Raw genomic sequence first — 21,736 nt, forward strand, 5'->3', positions numbered from 1 at the left:
AGGCTTGGAAGGCGTATTTTGAGTATGGAATAAATTGACTACATTATAGAGCTGGCTGAAATGAGCAGGTTTTGTTTCTTTTTCTAAAGAAAGGACAGATAGGGATGGTTGTTTTGTATTAAGTGTTTGAGACAAAGTCTCATTATGTACCCTAAGCTGTCCTCAACATGATCTCCTGTCTCAGGCTTCTGAGGGTTGGGATTACAGTCGTACATGTACTACCGTGGCTAATTTATAGATTTTATTTTATTGAAATCAGTACTTGAATTCTTCTTCACAAGGAGTTAATAGCTGAGTTACTTTGAAAATCAGATTGTATGCCTTTACTTTTTTTCTTTAAAAGACCATTAGAAATAACCTTTAAAATGGTTTTTAGCAAGAAATTTTAATTTAATTTTCAGACAGTTCTGTAGCTAGACCTAAAGATTCAAGTAATTTTGACTCCTTACAAACATGTATCTTTGAGAGCTAATTACTAAACAGTGCACTTGGGAGATGGATAGTAAGATGACAAGGATGTGTTTTCTGTCCTCAGAAAGCTTTGAGTATGAGATTAGATTAATAATAAGTGACTTGATTTGGAGCAAGCAGCATTACTGCTATAGGTGGAAACCGTTCTGGAATTATTGTGTCGCTGTTGATCAAGTAATAGTGATGCTTTTCCAACTGGATCTGTGTCTTTAGAGGAGACCTAACTTAGTTTTAGGAAGTCAGTAGACAGTTCTCATTTCCTCAGAATGATTCCTGGAAGGTTTGCATATATGAGGGTGCCATGAGAGAGTCACCTGGAGTTCAGCTACTGCAATGTCTTCTGGCTTAGATATCTGTGTGTGTGCGTGCGTGCGTGCGTGCATGTGTGTGTGTGTTTTGAATCCAGGGCCTTGTAGACTGGATGCTATGCCAGCTCTCTACTCTCTACCACTGAGCTACAGCCTGAGCCATGTCTTCTGAAAATCTGTGTATAGATTGTATTATATTTTCAGGACTGATTAGTGGTCAGCAGTACTTGGTTAAAATCTTACTGAGCAGAGTGAATTTTTTAAATGATACTCCCTAGAAATTGAATACAGAATGTTTTTCTGCTGCAGAATAAATGAATTAAAACACCAGCAGGGATGTATCTTTATATATGATGTGTAGTTAAGATAATGTCATGTTAAAAATTCAGGGTTAGAATAGCAAATTTTAAGTTTCTATATAATTTTTTGTTCATAGCATAACTAATAGAGAAACTAAAATTTGAGGGTTTTAAAAAAGATTTGATTTACTTTATGTGTCTGAATGTTTTGCCTGCTTGTATGTATGTGTGTCTTGTGCATGCAGTGTCCTTAAAGGCCAGACCCTCCCTGGAGCTGGAGTTACAGATGGCTGTGAGCTGCCGTGTGGATGCTGGGAACCCAACCTGAGTTCTTTGCAAGAGTAGCATATTCTCTTAACTGCTGAGCCATCCCCCCAGCCCCAAGTTTGAGAATCTTTTTGGTTGAGTCTTGAAAGTTTAGAATTGGTACTGTTTTAAATTTGTATAGTGTTTTATTTTTAAGGGATTGTGTACAGAAACATTTTGATGATAACGTTTTAAAATAGAACCTGAACTACACAGAACTCACCCTTTACACACCTTAACCTTACACAGTATACTAAAGAAGGAATAAGAGAAGTAATTTTCCAAATCTATAAATCAAGCAAGTTTCTCAGAGTCCCAGAGGTCTTCTTTCTGAGGCTATCTTTAGAAGCACTTTTAACCAATAGAATAATCTAATTTCTAAGCTCGTAGCTGCTGAGAAGTGGGGAGAAGGATTGTCTTGGGAATGCTCTTTACAACAGGAGGTTGTGATAGTTGCAATGAAGGAGATTTTAAATAAGCATAAGAAAGCAAAAATTTTCCCATAAACAGAAATAATTGTCTCTTTTCCTCTCCTTCACTGCTAATGGAAACTCTTTGTCTCTACCCCCACCCCCATACTATATGTACATTTGCTGTCTGGGAGACACATTTTCCCTCAGAAGTCTCTGTAGTAGTGTTCTCTTAGATGAGTTTGGTTCCAGTTTGATTCCTGAGACAGTAAAGGGAAAATGAATAGAGGAGAAGGGGAGATGGAGAGGTCCTCTTTCTCTGCTGGTCTCTACTGCTCTGACCATGGCATTTATCTTTATTGACAGCATCACTAAACCTGATTGCTAAGTGGAATTTTAACTTTTGAGTAAAGTTAATTATTGGTCTAATTCTAAAAAAATTTAAAACATAAGTTTTTGACGAGGTCATCTTTCTCTGCTGGTCTCTACCACTCTGACCATGGCATTTATCTTTATTGACAGCATCACTAAACCTGGTTGCTAAGTGGAATTTTAACTTTTGAGTAAAGTTAATTATTGGTCTAATTCTAAAAAAATTTAAAACATAAGTTTTTGAATAATGTGTAAAAATGTGAAATCATATACTCCAAACCTTTTATGTGAGAGAATATATGTTAGGAGGGTTGTGTGTGTGTGTGTGTGTATTTTAAAGATTCATTTTTAATTTTGTGTATGTGTATTAATTTTTTGGTAGTTATTTACAAATTGCCTAAAAGATGATCCTCAACAAACCAGAGTACCTGTTTCTCTACACCATTTCCTATATAACTACTTGTGTTCAGATCTACTAGTTTTTACCAACTTGACAGATAAAAAAAGAAGTGTTTATTTTCTGTGTATGCCATGGAGCTCTTGTGCATGTCAGAGACAATTTTGGGTGTTGGTTCTAGCCTTCTAGCTTAAGACAGGATCTCTTCTGTTTGTAGCTGTGTAAGCAAGACTCCTTGGTCTGTAAGCTTCCAGGGATTCTCCTGTCTCTTTCCCATCTTGCCTTGGGAGCACTGGGATTATAGATGCATGCTACTGTACCCAGCTTTTCGTGGGTTCTGAGGATTCAAACTCAGGTCCTCACACTCTCATAACAAGCACTTCACCCACTGAACCATCTCCTTAGCTCTTCTTTTTACATTTTATATTTTAAAACTGGAGTTGAGCATCTTTCAGGTTTTAATTGATGGCTTATATTGTTTCTGAGAATTGTTTCTTTCCCTCTCTCCCTCCTTCCCTCCTTTTTTCCCTAAGGGCAATGATAATGCTGTATGTGCCCTTATTGCCCAGGATATTGGGGCTCTCTCTTTTAGGTTCTTAATCTTGTTAATAAAAGAGTTTAGAAATGAATTTGGATGGAAACTCAAGGACAATTTAATTAGAATTTGGAAGAAAAGCAGCAGGTCGGTTGTGAATCCTGACAGCTGCCAGGAGAAGGGAAATGCTGTGAGGAAGAAAGCCTTGCCATTTGTAAGCAGCCACGTGGCAGACAGGCAGTCACATGGCAGAAGGGTGTGTCACTTCAGAGAAAAAGGGTGAGAAAGACAAGGGTATCTGGGAAAGCATGCCCAGGCTTTGGCCAGTATTTGAAAGAAAAAAAGTGAGAGAAAAAGGAAATGCTATAGTATATGGAAAGTGGGCAGGTTCCCCAGTGCTACTGGACAGAAGTTCTGCAAGTGTCTGCCCACATTTTCTTTTCTTAAATCTGTTAAGTATAAATTAAGCAGTACATAGTTAAGAATAGGAACAACAAAATTTTATAGCTTATCAGAACTCCGATGGCTGCTTGCAGTTTTTAACTCAATGTTAAGCAAACTAATAGAGTTAACTTGCTTATCTAACTTTTTAAGATTCGATGTGATTCACAAGTTTTAAAACAGATTTAATTTGAAGGAAAAGGTTTGAATATCTTTACTGATTTGAATAATAGGAATTGAGATGCATCATTTATTTGAAGACAGAATAGAGATTTTTTGGTTTAGAATGATGAAGTTTAATCAAATAGTTGAGTGTCAGTTTGGCCCAAGGTACTCTGTGATATAGTGGAAAATGGATTAAGAATGCACCTGGAGAAATAAGTTTGGTTATTGTGATTTGGATGTGTTTTGAATTTATACCCTAATGATTGATGTGTTGGAAGCATGGTCTCCAGTATGGTGAGGTTAGGAATTGGTAAGACTTTTAACTTGAAAGGTCATCGTAGACACTGCCCTAGGAGAGTAACAAAATTCTTATAGGGCCCTGAACTCTCAAGAAGTGAGTTGTAAAGCAGAGTCTGTTCCTTCCCTAGTCTCTGGCTTCTTGTCTTACCCAGCCATCTCTTCCTTTACTTCTTTTGTGGTCCCATTTACCATGATGTGATGGAGCAAGGGAGTCTGCAACAATCATCACCAATCTGTCAGCTAAACAAACTTTTCCTTATAAGCTACCCAGCCTCAGATACTTCGTTATAGTGACAGTAAGAGACTATGCAGAGGGCAGGGCATGATATCCACTTTGGACACCTCAAATCTGAAAGGTTAACAGAACATGTTTGTCACTGTATTACAGAATTGGAACTCTGGTAAGGCTGGAGATGTAGGTTTAGGAATTATTAGATAGAAATGATCATAGTTCGTGTCATGAGAATAGATCTACCTAGGAATGATAAAGAAAACCCGGAGTAAAGATTTAGGAATAGACCCATAGTTGGGTTTCTAAAGAAGGGAAGTGCCCTGCTCATAAACGAGAACAGTACCAAAGCTAGGTAAGTACCTAGAATAAAAATTAGGTAAAATGGTAAAGTTTTATTCCACCTATGAACAGCTTTTTGAGAAATGTCTGTATTAATAAATGGTAGTCCTAAAAGAATGTGGGTTTTTGTTTTGTTTCGTTTTGTTTTCCTCTTATAATCACAGTCCTGATTTGGACCCTGGGTTAGAGAACTAGGCAAGGAGAGAGAAGGTTACAAGAACAATTTTGAATAAGTCTTACTTTAAATGACATAACAACTTACCACCCACTCTGTTGTGATGAGATATGCCCATACTTAGAACCAAGCCTGGCTTATCTTAATCATTCATTAAACATAAACTGTTATCATTCTTGTTGTTTTTGTTGTTCTATACTAGATGGAGAGGCTACCTAAAAAGATGTGAAAGTTAGATAACTTGGCTTATATTTTTATCTGATGGTTTTGTATAATTAGGCTGTTAAATGAGTGTTTGTGGTAAGGAAGACAAGGATTTGTTTGGTTTGGAATAGTAAGATAGTTTTTCAGTATCTAAGCTGATTTTTGAAGCCATGAGGAGGTTTTTAAAAATTTTATTTATTTTTATTTTTTATGTATACAGTGCATTGCCTGCATGTGTGTAGTGCACCCATGTCATGTCATGCCCACGGAGGTCAGAGGAGGGTGTCAATCAGAGGAGGGCATTGGATCCCCTGGAACTGGAGTTATAGATGGTTGTTAGCCACCATGTGGGTGCTGGGAATCGAACCTGGGTCCTCTGCAAGAACAGTCCCTGCTCTTAACCACTGAGCCATCTCTCCAGCCCCAGGTATTTTTGATGGACAGTTTTTTAATGTTGGTTTTGTTTTAGATAGGGTGAAGTGAGGCAGAGAAAAGGCAGAAGCAACAGAAATATTCTTGATCATTAAACTTTCTTCCTTCCCTTTCTTTCTCCCTCCCTCCTTTTCTTTTGAGACTCTGTAGTTCAGTTTGGCCTGGGATTCACTGTGTAGCCCAAGCTGGCCCTTTTGGGTTTTTTTTGTTTGTTTTGGTCTTTTTGAGGCAAGATCTCTCTGTATCCCAGCTGACCTGGCACTCGATACAAGCCAGCCTCAATCTCAGAGAGATCCGCCGGTCTCTGCCTCCCAAGTGTGTGCGTGCTGGGACTAAAGGTGTTGTGCCACCATTAGCTCCAAGTTGACCTTTTACCCGTGGCATTCCTTCTGCCTCAGCCTCCCCAGTGCTGGGTTGAAAGGCTTGAGACACCACATAGGAATATCCAAACTGTAGCCTTCAGAAGAATTTGGTTCAACACAAAAATGATAAACTTACTTAAAGCATTATGAGCTTGTTGTTTGTTTTTCCAATTTCCTTTGTTCATGTTTTCATAATTTGTGGTTCTAGAACGTGAACTTGTAGATGACAGTGTCCTGCTGCAAAGGTGAAAGGTTGGACATGCCAGCAACCGTTCTTGCAAGGTTCATTTTCATTCTGAAGTGTATCGTTTGTTAGGTAATGGATAGGTGATTATTACATGATGAAATCATAGCTTGGTAATCTTTAAAGATAGCTCTGTTATGCCAGAAAGGAAGTTAGAGATGGTGCTTGTTGCAGTTTCTAATGCCTGAAATTTAACCTTACATGTACTTGTTTTCTCTCTCTCTCTCTCTCTCTCTCTCTCTCTCTCTCTCTCTCTCACATTGTTTTAACTTAAAATGGGGATGCGATGTGGCTTTTCTGTACTTAGTGTATTTTTCTTTTGTGTATGGGAATCTTGTCATCTCTTTCTGGAATTCCAAAGGTCCACGTATAACTGTTTTCTTGTTTCTGTTTTCCATGGTACTTTTTCATTTTTGTTGTGTCAATTTTTGCTTTTTGTATTTGAAGACTGTGTTACTAGATGTATATACGTTAATAATGGTCTTTCTAATGAGTGGACTCGTTAGGAATTTTATTTACCTTAAAGTCTGATCTTACATTAATGTAGCACTGCCAGCTCTTTTAGTGTTAAGTATTTATATTTTAGACTTTTTGTAGTCTTGTATTTGTGTTGTGGTATGTGGTTCAGTTTTATTTTTCAGTCTGATAGTTTGTCTTTGTGCTAGATCATGAATATTAAATTTAATAACTGATATATTTAGCTTTTAATTTTCCATTTCATTTTTTTACTTTGCCCTGCTTATTCTGCATTCCCTTTTCTGGCCTTTCTTCTTTAAAAAAATTTTTAACTTATGATTGCTGTGTGTATGTGTAGTGTGCGTGGGCATGGGCATGGGTGTGCATGTGGAGGTCAGAGGACAACTTTGGGGAAGTCTATTCTCTCCATTCTCTCCTTCCATTTTTATGTAGGTTCTGAGGATGGAACTTAGGTTATCAGGTTTGCCAGGGAAGCATGTCACACACTGAGCCATCTCACCAGTCCACTTTTCCCCCTTGTTTTGATTATTTTCAACTAGCCAGCTTGTAGCTGGCTACAACTTTCCCCTTGTAGATATCAGTTGTAGTTTCTTTTAATGTTTACTTCAGTGGTTCCAAAATCATCCTTAACTTGTACCATTAATTGGAAAATGCAAAGCTTTTTAAAAGATTTCATTTAAAAATGTTGGTTATATACAGGACTCAAGGTATACAGAAAGACAGCTTTTAAATCATAAAATGAGGATGCACATCATACTCTAGTGAGGCATGTGGAACACACACTCTTCATTGTTAAGCAGCAGTTACCTTAACTATGCATTCTAAGTTCTGGGTTTTATATTAGACCTATGTGCAGGAGATTCTGTCACATTTTAAGATTGGAAATGCCAGTTCAAGCTGCTTATATTTAGGAGTACACATTTCACTATTATAAATATGTAATATTAACTAACAAAACAGTAACCCTTTCAGTGTCATCTTTTTGTCCCATGTTCATACATTTGTAATCTGGGTTCATTTGCTAATTCCCCTTCTGTAATTCAGTCCTCCAGTCACAGTATTTAGGCATTGAGTTCCCGATATCTCTCACTCATCTCATACTTTGCCATTTTCTTCCTCGTTGAAAGAACCAGCACAATTCCAGTGATAATTGCTATTACTACATTCACAATAACAGCATTGCTACCAACTGTCAGGTCTTGCATTGAAAATTCAGGTGCTTTTTCATCAATGTAGTAAATTAAGAGTTTGAACAGGATCCAGATCTAGTTGTTCTATCAAGTCCATTTTGTTAGAAGACTAGAACAGAGATTCACCTTTAACATCTCTTTCCTTATACTAAGCCACATTAGCTATGTCCACATCATCTTCAGTTTATTTGAGAAGAATTTTGCATCAGATCAATAGTGATAACATTACTCTCATACAGAATATTTTTGATACATTATTTTTATCCAATTTGTATTGAGAAAAGGAGGTATTATGAAGTACACTCTGCGAACTTTGAAGATCAAGAGGATTTGCTTGGATCTTGCTATGTAGACCAAGCTGGCCTGGAACTCAGAGAAACTCACCTGTCTCTGCCTCCCAAAGTGCTGGGACTAAAGGCATGTACCACCACACCCAGCTTTCTTTAACATTTTATTAATTGTTTTTTACTTTATGTGCATGAGTGTATTACCTGCATGTAGGTAAGTGCACCTGTGTCGTGCAGTGCCAGCGGAGTTCAGAAGAGGGCGTTGGATTCCCCTGGAACTGGAATTAAGGATAGTTGTTAGCTGCTGTGTGGGTGCCAGGAATCAAACCCAGGTCCTTTGCAAGAGCAGCCAGTGCTCTTAACCTCTGAGCCATCTCTCCAGGCCCTAACATCTTTTTCAAAATAATGAGCCACATCAGCTATGTCCACATCATTTTGAGTTTTCTAAGAATTTTACATGAGATCAATAATGATAATATTTTTCTCATACAGAATATTTTTGATAAAGTTTTGGTCCAGTTTGTATCAAGATGTGAAGGTATCCTGAAGTGCAGCCTCTGCAAACTTTGAACATCGTAAGATTTTTCTCTTTGTGTTTTACTTCAGTGATGATCCAGTAGGTACTCACTCTTTCAGAGCAATTGGAAGCTCTCCATGCTCACACACCAGCAGTGCCATATGCAAAGGTTTTTTTGTTTTGTTTTTCCCCTTCTCTTCTAGTTCTTATATTGTGCATTTTGGTTTTCTTTCTTTAAGACCCATAAGGCATTGTTTTTATTGAATAAGTCATCACTCACTTAGATTTACCCACATACTTTTCTTCTTTCTGCATGTCAGAGCTTCTATCTGGGATCATTTCTGGAGAACAGTTTGCTCTGCTGGAATGGATTCTCTTATCTCTGTTTCAAAACATTTGTATTTAACCTTCAATTCTGTATTTTTTTTAGGGGTTGGAGGACTGTGTGTAGAATTCTTCGTGGACAGGTTTTTGTTTGTTTTTGTTCAATAACTTTTTTCTGTTGGGAAGTCAGTTGTCTTCATCACTTTCTTTTTTCGGTAATATGCCTACCTTCCCCTGTTGACCTCATTTAAGATTTGCTTTTTAATATGGCTGCCAGAAATTTGACTCTGAGATGTCAAGTTGTGGTTTTCTTTGTATTTATGGCTTGTTGAGCTTTTGGTGGCTCTGGGATGGTCACTTTCATCAATTGTGGAAAGTTTTTGGCTGGTCTCTTCAAATACTCTATCCCATTGGAATTTAGTCCATTTAGGTTTCTTCACATCCTCTCCCTCTGCTGGATTCGGAGAAGCGCTAGTTGTGTGGTAGACTTGCCCTGCTTTGGTGGTTATGAGAGAGCACAGGTTCTGAGGACTCTCACATTCTCATCAGAGGCAGCACTTCTGTTGAACAGTTCTTAATTTCATTTGTTGTGTTTTCATTTCTAGAATTCCATTATGTTTTATAGTTTCCAAGTTTCCACTTGTACTTTTAATACTTTAATCCTTTCCCTCATGTGTTTCTGTGTGGGGGTGGAGTATATGCTTATAAAAAGCCTCCTGATTCCTGAGATTGTCTTGTCTTTTCATGTTTGTTTGTGACCAAGTGCCAGGTATTGTGCACAAAAAATTATAGAGGTTATCTGGATGGGACTGTCAACTTCATAAAGGTCTTACTCTTGCTTTCGTAGATCGATATGCTAGAGGAACTAATAATCTGTCATTTAAGTCCATTCAGGGATGGAGATGATTTAAAATTGGGCTTCTGATCCTGTGAGCTTTCGGTTTACCTTTATTTCTTAGACTTAGACATAGTTCTTTGAAGTCCTAATCCTCCATTTGAAGGACTTACCCTCCTTTTTGGCAGGTTCTAACCCCATTTCTTTCCTCTCAGGGTTTTAGTCTTGTCAAACGTTATGTTCAGGGATGGAGAGCTGGCTCAGAGAGTAAGAGAGCTTGTGCAAGCACAAAGACCTGAGTTCCCAGTCTCAGCATTCACAGCAACAACAACAACAACAAAGGATGTCTATAACCCTGGCATTGTGGGGGGATGGTGATAGGAGGATCACTGGGCCTTGCTGGCCACCAGCTTAGCTCTAAGTTTAATGAGAGACTCTGTTCAAGGGAATAAGTGGACACTGATGGGGCAGGGCACCTGATGTTCCCCTTTATCTTCCGTGCACCCAGGACACCCTCACACACACACATAAAGTTATGCACACTTGAGCCTCTTAAGTAGCTGTCTTTAGAATATCCCGATTCCTCTAGACAAAAAGGAGCCCCAAATTCAGATGTGCCTCTGCATTTTCTTTCTTCCTGGGTCTTGGTCCCTCAGTCTCTTGTTGCCTCCGATCCTGCTTCTTCAGTTGTTTTCAGTGGAGGAGTTGGTCTGAACCATCTGCTTTGTCACTCTGGAGCTAAATTTTCCCACTGCCCCTTTCAGTTTTTCTCTTACTTGTGTTATATGAGAATTTTTGTTCAGTCTGTCCCCCTCCCCTCATATGTAATGTGCTCTTTATTGCCTACCTTGTATTTCTTTGAAAAATTTAGTTGCTGTTGGCCCAAAGACACCTTTGTTGATTTTAGATTGTTCTCTTTTCATAGACTACAGTAGTCTTTCTTCAGGATTTCTGCAGTTGGTAATTATAATGGTTTTCCTCAGGTCTGTTTTTTGTTTCCCTTTAGGTTTTCCAGGAATCATTTTTGCTCTAATCAATAGAGCAGTCACTCTTTCAGCTTTTGGGTCTTTCCATTTGGAGGGTGGTCGTGGTGATGGGATGGTGTCAATATGTGGTTCATATGGCTAGTTGAGAAGGCCTCTTGAAGCTAGTGTGGGTTCCTCTTCTAATTTCAGGTGTAGTTGAAAGAAGAGAAAATTTCAGATTTGCCACAATTTTACAACAGATGATTGCTTTAGTGATTTGCAGAGATTAGATCAGACAGCTAAGACATGGAAAATTTCCTTCTAAAGCATTTGATTGCCATGCTTTAAATTAAACAGGTCTATGGGGCTGGAGAGATGGCTTACTGGTTAAGAGCACTGACTGTTCTTGTAGAGGACCCAGGTTCCAATCCCAACACTCACATGGGGGCTAACTAGCAACTGTTGTAACTCCAGTTCCAGGGGATCCCATGCCTCTTCTGACCTCCTTGGCTGTTGCATGACATGGCCACACTTACCTATGTGCAGGCAATACATTCGTACACATAAAATAAAAATAATATTTTAAGCCGGGCGTGGTGGCGCATGCCTTTAATCCCAGCACTTGGGAGGCAGAGGCAAGCGGATCTCTGTGAGTTCCAGGACAGCCTGGTCTACATAGTGAGTTCCAGGACAGCTAGGGCTACAGGGAGACCCTGTCTCAAAAAGACCTCCCCCCAGTTTTTTTTTTAATTAACAATAAATACATAAATTGAAAGGTTCTAAATTCAGTGCTCATATTTGGTGTGGAGCTGGCGGTGGCAGCTTCCTCTTTTCTGTTGCCATCTCACCTTCACCTAGTGCTTTATCTTGAGTGTTATGGCCAGATGCTTTGGCAGCTTTTTTTCTTGGAGGCGTCATAGGTTTGCAAGTGCTTGTTGCTCTGTGATTTCTGGTGCAGGTAGACTTTTTCTCTGGGTGCTTTTATTTACTTAAAAATTGTTGGATTATTTTAGTGGATATTGGGGTGGGCATTGGGTAAATGCATGAGATTGGTTTTTATCATTTTGTTTCGGTTTTTTTTTTTTTTTTGAGACAGGGTCCCCTGTTGGCTCCAGCTGACCTAGAACTTGCTATGTAGATCAGGTTGGCCTCAATCTCATAGAGATCCATCTGGTGCTGCCTCCTGAGTACTGGGATCAAAGGCATTCGCCATCACTCCTGGCTGTCATTTTTGTTTTTTTTTTTTAATAAAGGAAGGATTTATTTTTCTCACAATTTTGCCATTAGGAACTGATAAGCTACACTGTGTTTTCTTTCTCAATTGGTATAGTTTGGTGTTTGATGCAATTATAAAAGAATCCTTTCTTAAAATTGCTTTTGTGTGCATATAGAGTAAAATGATGCAACCACTCAAGGATTACACTGGCAAATTAATTCCTCCCTGGAGTGTATTTTATTCAGACATTTTGCAAATGTTGTTTTCAGCTCAGCTTCCTTAATCTCTTGTACATATACTTGAGGCAGAAATACCTTTCTTTAAGGCTGAGAGACTTTTTTTTTGGTAGAACCAGTGCCTTCAAAGTTCATTTACATTTTTTGTGTTTGTTTTTCTCCTACATTTGTTAGATTGTTGAATATCAATAAATATAAAGATAGTGGTAATAGTTTTTATGTAGGTAGAAAATGTTGTTAAAATTTTATGTTATTATGCCAGGTGTGGTGGCATGTACCTTTAATCCCAGCCCTCGGGGAGGCAGAGGCAGGTGGATCTCTGGGAGATCGAGGCTACCCTTGTTCACATTGTGACTTCTGGGTCGGCTGTGACTAGAGAGACCCTGTTAACAAACAACCAACAAAGACAAAAAAAAATTATGTATTATGTATAATTTTGTTTGAGTTATCCATCCTGCCCCCCTTTTTAACTTAGGCAGGGCTTCACTGTGTAGCTCTGGAACTAGCTCTGTAGACCAGATTGACCTCAAACTTGGAGAGATCTGAATTTGAAAGTGTCAGAATGAACACCCCCTCCAAGGGAAGAAGTCTTTACAGTGACGGTGTAGCTAGCTGTTCCTTGTGTTGATACTCTTTATTCACTTGTGTGTCAGAAAAGACTCATGGCTGTGAACGTTAGGAGTAGTGAGAAGAACTGCTGTCCGAGAGCCTTTCACCTGCTTGTCCATGGAAGTGACTGTATTATATCTGATTTTGTTTTTGTTTTGAAACTGAATCTTTGTGGCCTGAGCTAGCCTGGAACTCATTATCCTCAGCTTGATGAGTTTTAATGATTTTCTAACTATCAAATGTCATTAGAATTTGTATTATATTCTATCAATATAGTATCTGAAAGATTCCAAATTACCTTTTTTAAAGGCTTTGGTCTTTTAGAAAGCAGGACTGCAAATGAAAAGTTAAGTCTTTAAGTATCTAAATGTTTTGTTTCTTCAAAACTAATTTCAGGTGAATTCATTCAGTAAAACGTTTATTGACTACCAAGCACTAAACTATGTTGATGCCATGCGGATAGTAAAAACTGACACCGTGTCCTGGTAGAGTTCACCTGTGGTGGGGATGAAGTAGAGTAATATGTGTAAACAAGTGATTGGTGCATTGTTTAATTTTAAAGAATTTGAAACTTTAGCTAAAAGATCTTTAATTGATCTGAGTATTACATTCAAGAAAAAAAGAATGTGCATGTAAGTGGAAATCATGTGATGGTAGTGGTGGAAGTTACCTCTTAACAATCAGGCTTTGCTAAGACAGACATGGAAAAAATAGGGCCAAATCAGATGAGTCAAGAAAGGGGTATCAGATTCTGTTGGCAGATTGAGTGTAGTAAAGGACTGAAAAGTTACAGAAATTTAGTTGTATGTGGAGATGACTGAATAGTAGTTGAGGTCTGAGGTATGGGAGCTGTATTTGATAGGTAGAATCCTTGAGCATATTTTAAAACTGGAAGGCTCTGTATGAGAGGAGTAGTTTGGCTACACAAGGAAAATGTCATAGTGTTAAGTTTTCTGGAAAGGTGAGATGTGGAGTTCTGAGCCCAAGTCGAAAGATGCACACTCTGTGGGAAGAGAAGTAATGGTAACCTTTTAATGTGAGGGATGGACCATTAAAACAGGTAAATTCTCAAGGACTTGAGGATTCCTATAGTATATAGGCAAGAAATAGTTTTGGGGAGTGTTGGAGAGTTGAACAGTAAGGTAGGATTACCAGGACCAGTACTGATGTGAGAACGATGGCAAAAGATGAGACATCATTTCTACAAGGATAAGTAGTATTTTCTGTGCCTTTCCCCTCTGGTCTGTCAGGGTTCAGAAAGCACATTATAGTTCCTAGTAAATATTTACCTGAACTAGACTCTTAAAGGAAGAAGATTTTTACAGCTTACCTATAAGCAGTAACTACTGTTGACTGGCTTGAATTTTCTAGACAAATGATAGAAAATAACAAATGAAGTCCTATAACATTGTTTAATTCACCATTTCAGTAGATCTCTCTCTGTAGGCTAAGCTTTTTCTTTAATTAAGTACCTGATTTACACAGCAGATTTTACTCATTTGAGGACTTAATCCTTGTTTAAACAGATAAGGGTAACGGGCATGGTTAAAATATATTGTACATGCAATCAGAATTTTACCTCAGGGCCATTCACTTTTAGACAACCTGTTCTACCCAAAAGGTAGAACTTTTGTAACTAATTCCTAGTTATTTAGAGGCTAATTATCTAGTTTATTCATCTCAAGATTATGAAGTCCTCTGGTTTCTCACTCCCTTTAGAACTATCCCGACTGTTTTGTTACTTTATACTATAAGATACGGAGAAAGAAAGGAGAAAAATATACATTAATGGCTAATGTGGAATGTTCCTATTTCTTTTTTCTGATGCTGAATTTCTGTGGCTCTTTTGGAGCTGTCTGAAAGGGCCACCATTTAATATTCAGTGTAGTGAAGTGAGTTATTGATATGTGAGGATACCCTGATGTTATTTAGATTATGGGACCAACTAACAGTTTGGGCAAATAGAATTCTATTCTCATGTTTGAAGTAGTGTAGGCATATGGCACACCGCAGTCCCCAGTTCCCCACCCCCTTCCCTTTCCTTGTTGCTGCTCACACTACTTTGGAAGCATTTGATGTACTGACAGCTGATGGCCGGGGTAAGTAGACTACCACCAGGGTCAGGGAGGGTGCAGAGGCCAGATGGAGAAGTCAGATTATACATGCTACTCTAGGTAGCAGCCATAACTTTTATCTTCACTATCCTCAGGGCCTAGCATACTGCCTGACATGATGTCTCCAGAAACCTTTGTTTTACAAAGACTTTTTGTTTTCAGTGCTGGAGATTGAATCAGTCTTACACATGCTAGGCAAGCCTCTACCAGAGAGCTACATCCCCCAAATCTTAACATTAGATTTTGAATGAAAGACTAACTACCTCAAAATTACAGTCACAGGAGGAGGTATTTGATTCCTCTTTCAGCCTTTATAGAAAAGTGAAGATTAAATTCAAGACCAGCTATTTAACTTCCTGTGACTTGCTTGGCTTAATTATGCTTTAGACAATACAAAGAGATAAGTAAATATAATACGCAACAGCCCCTAGCAAATAGCCCTTTATTGGGGGCGGGACAGGGCATGTTTGGTAGTACATGCTTTGGTTTACTTTTGGTGCCTGCATTATGGAGAGCCACATGAGACATAGCTTTTGTCCTTAAGGAACGCATATAATAAAATGTAACATGAGGCAACATGTAGAAATTAATACTAACACAGTATATGATAAAAATGCCAAGTAAGTTGTATACTTTTACATATACCAGCTTTATAAAATGAAAAAAAGAAGGCTATGGCCCATCATCAGAAAGGTATGTGGTTTTCAATTCTTCCAGGAACAGACTGAAGTTGGGGAAACTGCCTGGAAGTACACAATTGATAATCAGTTGATGTGTGTTTCTCTGGAAGTACACAATTGATAATCGGTTGATGTGTGTTTCTCAATGTGAAATGTGTGGACATTGAGCCCACTGATGATTTAAGAAATTCTCCGTATCACTTACATTTACTAGTGCTGGTCTGTTGTGAAATTATTTAGTGACATGTAGTGTGTAATAGAATTTGTGAATACTAAGAAGTTTTTTAAACTGGTGAGAGACTGCCAAGATCATCTGATCATCTATCTACTCAGCCCCTTCCTTGGAATCTTGTACAGAGCAAAGGAAAAGAGCCTTCCTATGTCTGGTGTGTATTTCCAACTCCTGACCATACCATGTCCTCTTTAAGCCCCAAAGCAACCCCTCCTTTTGATAGCTGGGTTTTTTGTTTTTTGTTTTTTTTTTCTTTACAAGCAAGGATGATCTTTCTATGTTTATTTGCCATCGATGTGACCACTACTTTTTCTCTTACAGCTTTGCTAGGATTTAGAGGGATCATGCTTTGGCTTATAAGGCTGTTGTTTTATTAGCTCTTTGTTCCCACTTCAGGTAATGTTGAAGGATGTGAGGTAGTATCTAGAAAGAACTGCGCTATCTAGAACTGATGAAACATTTTCTGTGACTATTAAGGGGAAAGCTTGGTAGAATAGATGATAACTAATCTTTTACACAATGTAGGAAGTTTGGAGCCACATTTTCAGGCCAATATAACTACATTTTAATTGGGTGCATTTAAAAAAGCATAAATTAAACTACCAGTTATGCTCTCCACCCTCCTCAGTTTTGGCAGCATAAAGGCTTGTTTCACAGAGAACACATAAACAAGTACAAGGATGCTTATGTGAATGAAGCTCTGCTGCACAGCCTAGTGGCTTGCCTGGATTTAAGATGTAGCTCTTGGCAACTTCAAATAGTTTGTGTTCTCAGAGGGAGAAGTTCAGTTTATTTACCCATGTTTAGCAAAAACTAATTGTGATTCTCTGATGGGAAATAGACGCTCAGACTCATTTATTCATTCAACAAGCATTTATTGAGTAGTTACTATGTGCAAGGCACTATATTAGGTAGTAAAAGAAATAAAGTTAATCAAATAAAGGGTGTATCATGTGTAAAACATAATTTTAATGCTGTGTAGAAAGCTATGTATATTATTAAAAGGGTGCAGAGTACTTTGGGAGTTTTAAAAAAAATAGACATTTCTTCTAGACAGGGTAAAGGTAAACTTTCTGGGGATGGTAGAATTTGAGCATGTCCTGCAGGCTGGGCACATGGCCTCTGCACAGGCAGCACAGGCTGTTATGTTGTATGCTGGCCCTGGATGAGTAGAGTCAGTCTATGGACCTGTGGCGATAGAAAGGGGAGAGGAAGCTAGATTGGGGAAGCATTGGTGACGTGGGTAACAGAAAATGCTTTTCTTTGATGGTGATTTCAGGTGACCCAAATTACGGATGTTGAAAGGAAGGGTCTGTTATGTGACTGATGGGGTGTACTGTGGCTTGGAAGACTGTGTTGAGGCACTGCTCAAGTTGATGCTTCATGGTCCATTGTTCTGCTTCTCTATAGTTCAGACGTTAATAATTTTATGGTAGAAAAAAGTGCTCTTTGGAGACTAGAGAGATGGCTTAGTGCTGTGTGCAAGCATGAGGACCTGAGTTTTTATCTCCAGCACCCAACATAAAAGCAAGATATGGCTGGGCTTTGTGACTCGTGCCTTTAGTCCCAGCATTGACAGTGGGGGGCAGAGGCAGGTGGATCTCTGTGAGATCAAGGCCAGCCTGGTTTATGTAGTTAGTTCCAGGTCAACTGTGGCTACAGGGAGACCCAGTCTCAAAAAGTTAAAAAAAAAAAAAAAAAAAAAAAAGCTAGATGTGGTGGTAGCTGGATGTGGTGGTGCTTATCTGTAGCCCCTGCACTGGGAGGTACAGGAAGAGAGATAGGCAAATCCCTGGTGCTTGCTAGCTAATCAATCTAACTGAAACATTGAGCTCCAGGTTCACTAAGAGACTCTATCTCAAAAAATAAGGTGGAGAGCAGTTGAAGAAGATATTCAGTGTTGACCTCTGGCCTCCACATGTGTATGCATGGTCAAGTACATCTGTGTATGCGTGTGTGTGTGTGTCTGTGTCTGTGTCTAGAAGATCCCAGCAGAAGGTGGGAATGTGACGCTGATCATTTAGTGATCTACTTTATCCAGCTATGTTATTGCATTAAACACAGTGGTGGTTTGAGTATTGTGGAGATTTTGTCAGTTGACCTTTGTTGTAGTTTTTCATGGTGATGTCTTAATGATAGTTGAAGAGCAGCAGTGTACCTATGTGCGCTAGTTTTGCTTCCTCACTCCTCCACAGAAGGCTCTGTCTACTTAGAAAATGGCAGAGCTTCGCATCTTCCTGCTAATTAAGCTAAGACAGGATCTTGCCATGTAGTTGGCTGTGAACTTGGGATCTCTCTGCTTCAGCCTCACATTGCTGGGATTAAAGGCACATGCCACTATGCCTGGCTAACAAAAAATTGGTTCTTAAAAGGCTTTAGGAACAGTAAACCCTGTGCAGTGTCATGGGAAGCTACCTGTTACATGGGTACAATATTTGTCCTATGCTTCTTTGCATTATGGTACAGTTGGTTATATTTTCCTTGTGCCCTTTTGCAAGTCTCAACCTTATTCTTGTGCCCTTTTGCAAGTCTCAACCTTATTCTTGCTCATTATCAGTACTAGAAGTTTCCAATTTTGGTTGGGGGAGAGCTTAAGCTAGTTGATTAACCTCTCTGTGCCTTCTTTTCTCATATGTAACACTGTGTACCAGAGACTTCTGAAAAATATTACATGGCTGGGGTAGTCCACACCTTTAATCCCAGCACTTGGGAAGCAGAGGCAGACAATTGCCACAAGTTTGAGGCCAGCCTGGTGTGGACATGTGAGTTCCAAGTCACTCAGGCATACAGGAGACCCTGTCTTTTTTTTTTTTTTTAAAGTGTGTTATATGTTATTTATTCTATGGTTCTATCCCCAGGAAGTGATAAACAAAAATTTGAACTGAGACTGGGATTACAAAATACTAAATTGTGTGGTTTTTCTACACTGAAATTTCTACCCTCTCCAAAGTGCATATGTACCATTTGTTCTTCCGTTTTCTTCCCCTATTCCAAAGAAAAAGGAAAGCAGCTTTTATGGCAGAGTGCCCAGATTTTGTTTCAGGTTTTTATTGTTACTGGTTATTTACTGTGCAAATCCTTTGCTCCACAGAGCAAAGCTTTTGCATTAAAAGGTTGACCTGCATTGTAAGCTGATATGTCATACAATAGACCCAAGATTGTCACTCTAGGAGAACAAATTATGGATTTCTAAAAATCCTGGAGTTAAAACATACAAGATAATTTCTTTGACTCTTTTCCCCTGGAAAATAATATAAAAATGTTTTTATTGTTAATGGGTAAAATTCCCCAATTAACTCATTTTTTAATATTTATTTTTCAATGAATTATCAAATTAGGTATAGTTGAAATGTAGATCTTAAGTGTACTATTCAGTTTTAACAAATATATCAGTGGTTTTATTTTTCATTTTATCAGTTCTAGAAAATGAGAAAATATTCAGAGTTTAAATGCCTCCCTTTGTTTTGTGTACTGTACATTTGTTGTGAAATTCATGTGGTTTTTGTTGTGTTTTGTTTTTGAGACGTGTGTGTGTATGTGTCTGTCTTTCTGTCTGCCTGCCTGCCTGTCTTATATTGTCTGTGGTGGCTTCAAACTTACTATATCTGAGGGTGGCTTTGAACTCCTGATCTTCATCTGTGTAGAGCTGGGATTATAGGCATGCATACCCCGTTATGTGGTACTTGTTAGTGAACCCAGGGCTTTGTTCTTTCTAGGTGAGCACTATACCACCTGTACAGTCCCAGCCTCTTGTGTGTATTTTTAATTCATAATTTTTGGTTATATACATAGACAGCATGTTAGTGGAGGTAATCTTTTATATGAGCTTCTGCTATAGTTGAATAGTTTCCCTTCAAAAGTGAACTGTTAGTGTTGGAGCTACAAAGATGAATGAATTTCCTGGGAGGAAACGATAATAAAATATTCAGGAAGTTGTTAGGAAATGAGAACTTGTGTTCTTGTTCAGTCAGATAAGTCACATATCAAAACAGTTTCTATTAGTGGAAGGAATGAGATTTTGGAACTTCCAGTGGTGTCAGGGACCTTTGACTATAGAATAATGAAATAATGCATAAATGAAAATGCTTCTTTAGACTTGGAAAAAATTTAACCATTAAAAAAGTTACTGATTTTTGTGTGTATGAGTGATTTGCTTGCATGTATGTACGTGTACCACATGTGTAAAATGCCTGTAGAGGTCAGAAGACACCACCATGTGGATGCTGGGAACTGAACCCAGGTCCTCTGGAAGAGCAGTAGCAAGTGCCCTTTACTGTTGAGCCACCTCTCCACACACCCCTTCCTCTGTCTGGTGCCCCCCTCCCCTCCATTTTTTGAATATTTCTATTAGAGAAGAAAAGTGAGAGCTTTCTGAAGTCAGGTTGTATAAATAACTCAGTGGGGAAACTGCTCCTGGGGATACCTACAGTAGTTGATGGCAGTGTGCTTCAGGAGTGCGGAAGCAACCAGCCAAGGAGTATACACTGACCACTTTGGTTCCACTAACAGTTTTTCTTCTCCGTGCTTTGCTCTGTGGTCACTATTTGACATGTGACTTAGTCTTTAATTTTCTACTTTGTTAACAGTATCTGTGATCAGTGTTACAAGCCTGTGTTCTTCCTTTTATTGACTGGAATTGGTGAGTTTAGAGGTTCGCTTTTTCATTTCTGTTCATGGCAGCAGCATTACCCTTAAGTGATAAGCTCTGGATCCCCTCAGTTACATGGGCCCCTTGTAGAACCTATGTGAGGCTCTAGTTCTGTATTTAGTAGTTAGATATTGCAACTATAAAATTTGAAAAATTGAACTTTTTCCACCTATTGAATTTATATATACTTTAAATCCCACAAAACTCTAATTAGCTTTGGTTTGTGGTACAGGTTGAGTGTTGATTTCTGAATGTGGCTGAGACAGGTTTGGTGAGGTGATAAAGACTGACTGCCAGAAAGGACTGAGGAAACTGAGCAGTTGACAAGAGTAGAGTGGCCAGAGATCTTTTTTTGAGTGCCGGAGGCCATGTGTGCTGCTTCAGATCTAGAAAGAGAAATGGCCTGGGCTGGAGGAAGTGTAGTAAAAGGGAAGGTGCGCTGTAGCCAGGTAGTGAGCACATTAAGGTTCTGTCTTTGGAGTTAAGGGACGCCTTTGCAAATAGTGCTTCTAGTAGCATTTTGAAATAACTAAAGAATTATCCCGATAATATATTTTTTAGAAGTTTAGAATAATTTTATTGAAGTCGGTGTCTTAATTAGCAGATTGCCTTGAGCCAAAAGTCTTTTCAAATATTTTATTTATTATTTTTATTTTATGTGTACCAGTGTATTGCCTGCATGTATGTGAGTGCACCCGTGTCGTGCAATGCCGCGGAGGTCAGAAGAGGGCTTTGGATTCCCCTGGAACTGGAGTCAAGGACAGTTCGTAGCCACCATGTGGGTGCTGGGAATCGAACCCGGGTCCTCTGCAAGAGCAGTCATTGCTCTTAACCGCTGAGCCATCTCTCCAGCCCCGAGCTAAAAGTCTTTTATTGATGAGAATATTTCCCTGAGCATGAAGTAAAAACAGAAATGGCAGTCTTTCTGTGGCAGCATTTTGACTTGGTGGATGATTATTCTCTCTGTTCTTTATTTCTCATCTCCTGGCTTCCTTTTCTGTCCTTTCTTTTTCATCTTTTGTTCTCTTTGCTTTTGGAGTCAAAGCTCTCTTACACTTCTGAGGCTTTTGAATGACTGGACTGTGGATAACCACATTTTAAAATTGTATTTTAATGTTCTGTTCTCTTTAAAGATAATTGGGTGCTGTGCATGCCTGGGAGACAAACTTACAGTTAAATAAAAGTGCAGTGTTCTGAGAGCCAGTTGTATGTAGCTTGTGGTTAACTGGGTCAGTTTAAAAAAAATGCTTAAAATTATTTAACTTTTCCTAAAATTCTTTCTAATTGGACTAACTTCTAAAATCTGATAAGAACATTTCTTGAAAGTTGTATGGATCTGCCACCTGGTGGTGAAATATTATAGCAAACATTAACTACTAAGAATTTAATAGAATTTAAACTCTACTTAGGCTTT

At 38.7% G+C, this 21,736-nt stretch overlaps 1 protein-coding gene across 10 annotated transcripts in view; it reads left to right on the forward strand.

Moving 5' to 3' along the window:
* Neo1 (neogenin 1) overlaps positions 1–21,736 on the forward strand; it is a 205,589-nt gene that overhangs the window by 7,999 nt on the left and 175,854 nt on the right. The gene's annotated exons all lie outside the window — the stretch shown is intronic.

The sequence above is a fragment of the Nannospalax galili genome, unplaced genomic scaffold, assembly GCF_000622305.1.
Source record: "Nannospalax galili isolate Female #2095 unplaced genomic scaffold, S.galili_v1.0 scaffold54, whole genome shotgun sequence".
Lineage (NCBI taxonomy): Eukaryota > Metazoa > Chordata > Mammalia > Rodentia > Spalacidae > Nannospalax > Nannospalax galili.